Raw genomic sequence first — 8,375 nt, forward strand, 5'->3', positions numbered from 1 at the left:
GTGTACTGCATCATTACTGTGTCTGTTCCCCTTTCGGGCTTGAACTGATGGTAAAACTAATGACATTATTTACTGTCTTTACATTTATTTTGAAAGATGAAGCTCGCGATTATGGTAAGGGGCGTTACATTTCCGACGAGTGCTTGTGGTGTTCGGCCAATCACAATGCACTGGGTCAGCTGGCCAATCAGAGCAGACTGCACTTGTCGGAAGGAGGGAGGCGGGGCATAGAGGACCTACAATAATGTACAGTATTTGAAAAATAATGTGTTTTTTGAACATTAAAGCATGTCAACATATTCTGTTACACCAAATACACAAAATAATGATCTTAAAAAAAGCATCATATGACCCCTTTAAAAATGGGAAGTGAGAAAGATTTGAAAACATTCTCTCTAAAATACTTGATTCTGATTGGTCAGTTGTGTCATTCTGCTAGCAAATATTTTTGTATAATGACCACTAAATGTATAATAATTGTATAATTGACTATAGTCTCAGGCAAACTGTTTCCTACAACTGCACTATATTAATTTCCCGGAATCACGCTGTGGCTTAAAAAAAAAAAAAAAAATTCAAATAATTAAAAAATAAATAATGAATATTAATACTCAATTCAGTATTCATGTCTATTTTATATATTTTGTAAGCATTTACGTAATAAAAATGTATAATATATTTTATCCTTAAATTTGATTTCTAAATGAGATTGGCAGTGTTGCCTCATTTTCCAGTCTTATCTTTATCACTGTCATGCTCATTTACCCTCCTTGGGACTTCCACAAATGTAAACGTGAACTATACACAGAACTTTTCTTTATGTCTAATGTGTCAAGGTCTATTGTTCCAGCAGATGCTGACCGTGTAGCCGTACACTTTTTCCCATCCCAACAGCATATGGAGTCAGAGTTAAATATAGCCCATGTCTTCATTTCAAGGGCTCGGTTGACGATGCTCGTAGTGCTCAGTTGTACCCCACCATTCCTCCCCTGTTAATCCATGTTGCCCTGATCAGAGGTGTAGGATGATGGAGATATTTGGACTGTTGGTCCCGAGATGCTCGTCAAAAGCACTCAGTCAGATCGGATTTTGTTTAACCCCCCCTTCAGTTTTGTGCTCTTGCCTTTCACAGAGGTGGTGGAAGAAGACTTTGTCTCATGTAGATAGCACTGTTTCACAGAGGAGCCAACAAGCTAAATTTAAGGTTGTTTAATGCTAGCTATTACTTGAGATGAAATAAAAGGAGATGCTTGTTTTTAGTTTGATCTTTAAGGGCAAGATTGAGACATGAGGTTGGACCTTGTGAGCTTCCCTGGCTAGTTTCATAATATTAGCCCAGACTGGACGGGATGGATGCTTGGAGTTAAATGGTGACACCATCATGTATATGATACGATCTTGGGTATATGGATGGAGCAACTATCCACGGCGTCATTCAGTGACATACTAGATATTTGGTGTGGATTTTGTTGAATTAGAGGATGTGTTGTCTAGAGTGTGTGCGTCTCTATGAGCGAGTACTGGGCATCACATGTTCTTGGACGCAGTAGGTGTTGGTTTTAGGTTTCTTTCACCGGTGGAACCATGTGATCTTCTGGCGATCCCCCTACCAGCACTCTCCTAAAGTGTGCAAAAGGGGAATCAGTGGTGAAGGTGCAAGCATAAATTTGACCCGTTTCATAGACACCACACACTTATGTGCATCCGGAGTTTGTAGCGTTGTGATGTTTGATATCTTTGCACATGAGATGTGATAGATTGATTAGGACTGTTAGTAGCCCCCATCAAAAAATTGTCCCAATATCTTTTATTTTCCCATTGGATACTGTTACGGATATATTTATATAAATTGGCTTTGCAGTTAAACTGCTTCATTACTGACAAATGTTAAAAGACATTTGCAGGTTTCTTTTCCTGCAATGGATTGTAGGTAAATATCTTATCTATTGCTTTTATGTTTTTGTTTTTCAAAATTTCTTATTGCTATATCAGAGTGAGAAATTCCTGAAAAGGATTCAGTGTGAATGAATCCACCCGAATCACAAACAAATTTAGAACATTTTGCAAACCTAATAAGATTAGATCAAAAAAGTGATTTATTCACAAATCTGGCATTTAGTTCTGATTCTAAACAACGGATAGAAAACACAAGTATTATCAGAGAAAATGATTCTCAGATCAGTACTCAGGTGCCCCAGTAAAATAGGTCTAGTGACACCCCTGGTCTCAATGAAAGTTTATTTAATTTACTAGTTAATTTAAAAAAAAAGAAAACTCAGTGTTGTTTGAAGTCTGTAGTACTATGACTTCTTTCTTCTGTGGAACACAAAAGAAGCTGTTTTACAGAATCTCCACGCTGCTCTTTTTGCCGTGATGCAAACTGAATGCCAATCAAAACGGACAAGAAAAGCACAATCAAAATCAGAAATGTGGTTTAGAGGCATGCTGAATTTGAGTATGGCTCATATTTTTTTATTTCTCTCTCCTCTGTATCATGTTGTTCAATACATTCAAATATAAATTCAAAGTTGCTGTGTCTTGAAGGTGTACAGGTGTAAATGTGATTTGAGAGCTACAGGGGAGGGAGGACTTTCAGCTAATAACAATTAAATGTTAGTCTGTTTCTCATAGAAAGCTATAGTATGGCTTCAGAATACTTCAAATATTATGAATGATTCATATAGAGTATGTTTATGCTTTTTTGTATTGTTTGGAGCTTGACAGCCACAGTCGCTGTCCACTTTAAATAAATAAGCAGCTTAGACATTAGGCAAAATATCTACTTCAGTGTTACACAGAAGACAGGGGATTGTACTGGTTTCAAATGGCATGAGCGGGAGTAAATGATATCTGTAGTGTTAACACGCTCGTATGCTTGACATGATGAGGCTTTCTGCTACATACAGACCTTTTACTATTTCCTCAAAATGTACAAAGATGCTTTTGACCGTTTTTAAAATCCTATCCAGTTGATAGCAGCGGATCTTTGCAAGTAAGGCTCCAGCATACATTAGGGCTTTACATGAAGCCTTATAGAGACCAGAGAGAAAGGTTAAGTAGACATGGCAGTGTTAAAGAGAGGCATGGTTTACAACCCTTTAAGAAGACATAGGCCCAGAGCAGGCCTCATGTCATCACACTATAGTCATAAAAACCCTTGTTTGTACTGCTGATCATTTGTTTACAACTTACCACACAGGCATAAGTACAGAGGTCAAGAAGTCATGAATGGATAGTCAAGCTACTGCGGATTATGTTAAAGGGAAATGAAGAGGTGTTTTGCTATGTTGAATATCTGTCAGTTGTGTCAGCATAGTTATATAGTTTTAAGATATATTATATATTATATAGTTTTAAGAGGATGACGTAATTCATCTGAACCTTTTCATGCATGAATAAACTAACTGTGTTTAGCTGAATGTCAATGCATGTGCTCTGGTGCAAAGTAAAAATAGGCTTTTATTTTCCATTTGGATGTCAGTCAGTGACACTTTGTTTTAGCCAACATCGATCATGTGTTAAAACCTGAAGCGGTTGCCCATGTACAGTTACTCCAAAAAGTATTTGGACACTTAAGCTGCTCTAAATATGTATGAAGTGAAAAACAAAGTGTTATTGCAAACAAAACTTTTTTGAGCAATTTTTGCAGTAAGCAGAAATGTGTGTATGAAGTAGGCGTCTTCACTTTGAACACAAGGTTTAAATCGAGTTTTGAAATAGTTGCCGATGAGATCGATTCAAGTCTAATTTTAACGGGTCTGTCTCAGGGCGAGTTTTTCTTTCTTTTTTTTTTTTTAAAGAAAAATAATTTTTTTCATTGGGATGGTTTGGGAAAGAAGTGATTCAGGTATTCATAATTTACACCATTTACATTTAGTCATTTAGCAGACGCTTTTATCCAAAGCGACTTACAAATGAGTACAACAGAAGCAATCAAACCAACAAAAGAGCAATAATATGTAAGTGCTGTGACAAGTCCTGATTAGTCTAACGCAGTGCACATGGCAAGGTTTTTATAATAATAAAAAGAAAACAAGTAGATACACTAAAAAAGAATAGAGAACGCCAGTGTTAGAGGGTCATTTTTTATAATAAATAAAAAGAAAACAAGATAGGATAGAATAGAAAAGGAATAAAGAACGCTAGTGTTAGGGTCTTTTTTCATAAATATAAGCCATAAATACCATAACAAATTTGTTTAAATTATTTTACTTGATGGTGTGCTTCTGTTACCTTTTTTTAAATATGTGCAATAATGTTAATTTTTAAGAATGGCTTAGGTGTCCAGATATTTTTCAACGGAATTGTACATGAAAAGACTGTATGGATTATTGTCTCTTGCATCTGTGTTTTGCTGCCAAACCAGCAACTAAGTGTCATTTATCTGATATCTGTCTTTATCATTATCTTATCTGTGTGTGTGCATAACAGTCTGCCTGTTGTTCATGGCTGTAGATACAGTAAGAGACAAAGTAACCCAGCTGCAAATATTAGAATGTCATCAGACAGCGTTATTTACTTCTGTCCTATGATTGAGCCTTCAGTGTTACTTGTATGCTGGTTTTAGACAAACCTCTATTGACAGTACAGCTATGAAAAAAAAAGACATGAGCAAGCTTCCGGACTATCCGGTGGTATAGCTCTTACTTGTTGAAGACCTGATCTGCTATAATGCAATCAGGAAATATCTTCAATGAAGCCTCTGCAAGTATAATTTAAGACTTGGGGAAAACTTGGCCCCTGACCTGATAGAGGCTCTTAAAAAGTGGAGGAGTGGGCGATGCTCTTTCTCATCCTGTAGTGATATAAGAGATCTTGATAGTGGCTTATTAGCCCCCCACCCACCCACCCACCCACCAGAACAGCACAGTGAAACTTAACATTGGTGGGAAAATGACATAGAATGTCCTCCATTTTTGGCAGGAAATTCTTAAAGGGGACATATCATGGACAACATTGCTCTTTTGAAAGCGTTTGATGGACTGTGTAGACAAACTGACAAATTTTTGGATGATAAGCTGCACAAATGGGTTATTTAGAAACAATGACTGAGAAGTGCTACTGATGTCACAACCATAAGCACATGAACATTTTAAAGAAAAGAGACAGTTTGAATTAAAGGTCCCCTGAAATGCTTAGAAACACGCAGCGTTACTCTGTGTTGACGTCATTTTAACTGAAACAGGAAGACAGGGCGGGACATATCAAGCAGCCCCGTCCCCTTTTTAACACCCAAAAAACTTTAATTTTGATTTCATGGGGACTTTAAATAACAATGAATCGGTAATGGACCAACAGTAACTTGCTGTTGTAACTCAACAAGTTGTGTGCTGTAATAGCTGGAAGGAACAAGGGGAGGGATCATTTGTTTTTGGTGTTTAAAGGAGTATATAAGTCTAGGTGTTGGGAGATGAGGTGTGGGTCGAGCTGAGTTGGCGTGTTTATTGGTGCAAGTGAAGCTGGAATGAGCAGAGTCATCGCACTTCTGTAACTCGATGCTGAACCGTGATGGCCCACGGCAGCTGGGCGGCCACCATATCGGTGTTTGTGTGGTACGCATGTGTATGAGAGTGATACAGAGTGTATGTCTGCTTTCCACTTTCCCAGCCCTTCATACCTTGTATACTGGGGCCCCATAAAGAAACACTGAATCCTCTAAGACATACGTGTGCGTTCAACTTGCACTCACACTGTAAGAAAAAATATGCAAAAATTGTACCTTTAGAGGTACAACAGCTTGTCACTGAGGTAGTAACCTCAGCTTTGTTCCTTCTTTACCCCTAAATGGTGTATTTTAGTAACTTAGAATAGTATTATGTACACTTAAGGTAGTAATATGTACTCGTATGGCACTATTATGAATCCTTTGGGGGTTAAGAAGGTACAAAAGTGACCCTTTAAGGTTACCGCACCAATGGCGTTAGCTTTGAAAGCATAAGATCCCACCCTCCCTGCAAATCACTCTTCAAAGCCACACCTCCTCTAAAACACATGAACGCCCACAGGCAGACCAGAAGCTAACCAGCGACACGATGAGAGACAGCACTGGTGGAGGGTTAAATGCAACGCGGTCATATTACCTCATGTGTCATTCACCCATGAGAAAACTTTACAGTAAATAGTGCATAATATTACAATAATAACACCTTCCATTCTCGCAATAGTCTGCAATAGTGTAATGGAACACACTGATGACTTATCATGTCTGCGCGAACAGGGTGCGCGGTGGTATGCAAATACATACTTTGAAAAGGCAGGTAGGACAGCCTATCGTAATCCTCGGCCAGAGGAATATTATTGGACGAACACTTTATGGTCTTACGCCTACCACAGACGATAAAAATACATATAAATACATTTAGACCACTTAACTTAGTGATTGCTATCGGGATGTGGAGACTTTAAACCAGCATAACAACATTTTTTTTTTAACCATATCACATACAGTGCCTTTAAAGAAAATCATAATGCTCATAATGTCTATAATGCCTTAATGATTTAACAGGTTGTATGGGTGTGTGATATGGTATATAAAGGTAGTATAAGTGATCCTGTGAATTTAGATCTAGCTATATTGTATTTACAGTATTTTCTAGCAGATAAAGTGTTCAGACTTTGCTTTTTGTATTGGCTCGGCATCGAAAACAGGTAAATACAAATGTCAGGAAACCTGATTCATGGCCACATGTCAATGTCTATTGACCACTAGTTATTTGGTAAGTTGTAAGGATCACTGTCAAGACCAAATGTAACCCTGGACCATAAAACCAGTCATAAGTAGCACGGCTATATGCCCATTTGTAGCAGTAGCCAACAATACATTGTATGGGTCAAAATGATTAATTTATCATTAGAATATTAAGTAAAGATCATGTTCCATGAAGCTATTTTGTAAATTTCCTACCGTAAATCTTAATTTTTGATTCGTAATATGCATTGCTAAGGACTTCATCTGTACAATTTTAAAGGATATTTATTTATTTTGCACCCTCTGATTCCAGGGGCCTCGTTTATCAACAGTGCTTAGAATAGGTTCTATATTTTGTCCTTATATTTACACATTCATTTCCTACATATAAGTACAAGTTGGTAGATAACACACTTGGCGTGAAATTGTGCTTATGCACTCATTATGCACACATCTGTGCATACACACTGTTGATAAATGAGGGCCCAGATTTTCAAATAGTTGTATCTCAGCCAAATCAAATGTTGTCCTATCCTAACAAACCATACATCAATGGAAAGCTTATTTATCAGATTTGTGGTCCAGGGTCACAAATGGCTTTCATTTAAGCAAGTAAGAATTTGTTTTACTCCCATTTTTGCAGTTTCCCCTACGAGCACAAGATGCAGGATGTTATGCTATTCCTCATTGAATACCCACTACATGGGTAAATCAGGACATTACAGAATTAATAAACAAGGATCTGTATTTTGTTCTTTATAAATTTTAATATATATTTGGTATAATGTTTTACTTCACAGTGTGTTCAAACAGAAAGATACAAAATGGCGGCCTGACACATGTAACCTCCTCCAATGTAGTAGTGGGCTGCCATTGGCTGTGTCTCTGTGATCTCGCCGTGATCTATGTGAGTTGGCCTGGGTGACTGTGTCTGCTATATTAATAAGTAATATGATGTTCTAGAGTAATGTTCAGTTCTCTTTGGTACTGTGGGAAAGTGTCTTGCTACGGCTCCTGAGCCTGTCTTGCATATTTTGACATTTATTTGGGCTGCCCCGTGTCTCAAGAATGGGATTTTACAGGTGGGGTGTTGCAGACTGGAGGTTCAGCTGGTAGTAGTTCATGTCTTACAGGATGTATTAGTCTGCTAAGTGCACATCTTCAAAGTCATCTTGCAATGTGGCCTTTCCTGGCAGTCCACAGTCATCTTAACAGACATTTATAACCTCAATGGTGTACAGTTATTGTTCAGAAATACTTTATAGGTCATTACCTTATTAATGTGATCAGAAGTAAGCTAACTCAGGGCATAATAATATCAGAAATCTCTACCTTGGGTTGAACATGTAACCTTTCTTTCTGATATAAACACTATAAAGCCTACTGTATCGTATTGGATACGCATATCCTCTAAATGATCAACATGATCACAACTTTGCTGAAAAATCTGGTTTACAAAATCTACTACATGCTCTCTGTCATCTGACTTATAGTTTATACTTTTTTAGCAAGTAAATGGCATTTTAGTAAAAAAATGTTTATGTTTATATATTTTATATATATATATATATATATATATATATATATATATATATATATATAAATTCATAGACTAAAAATGTGGTGTGTATCTGACAATATGGTGGTCAAGAACAACATGTACAACTGAGCAGTATTGTTGTTGATC

General features: G+C 37.2%; 1 protein-coding gene across 1 annotated transcript in view; it reads left to right on the forward strand.

Moving 5' to 3' along the window:
• Positions 1-8,375, forward strand: part of LOC107654028 (sodium channel protein type 4 subunit alpha A-like) — a 49,151-nt gene that overhangs the window by 581 nt on the left and 40,195 nt on the right. The gene's annotated exons all lie outside the window — the stretch shown is intronic.

This window comes from Sinocyclocheilus anshuiensis, unplaced genomic scaffold, assembly GCF_001515605.1.
Source record: "Sinocyclocheilus anshuiensis isolate Anshui unplaced genomic scaffold, SAMN03320099.WGS_v1.1 scaffold454, whole genome shotgun sequence".
Lineage (NCBI taxonomy): Eukaryota > Metazoa > Chordata > Actinopteri > Cypriniformes > Cyprinidae > Sinocyclocheilus > Sinocyclocheilus anshuiensis.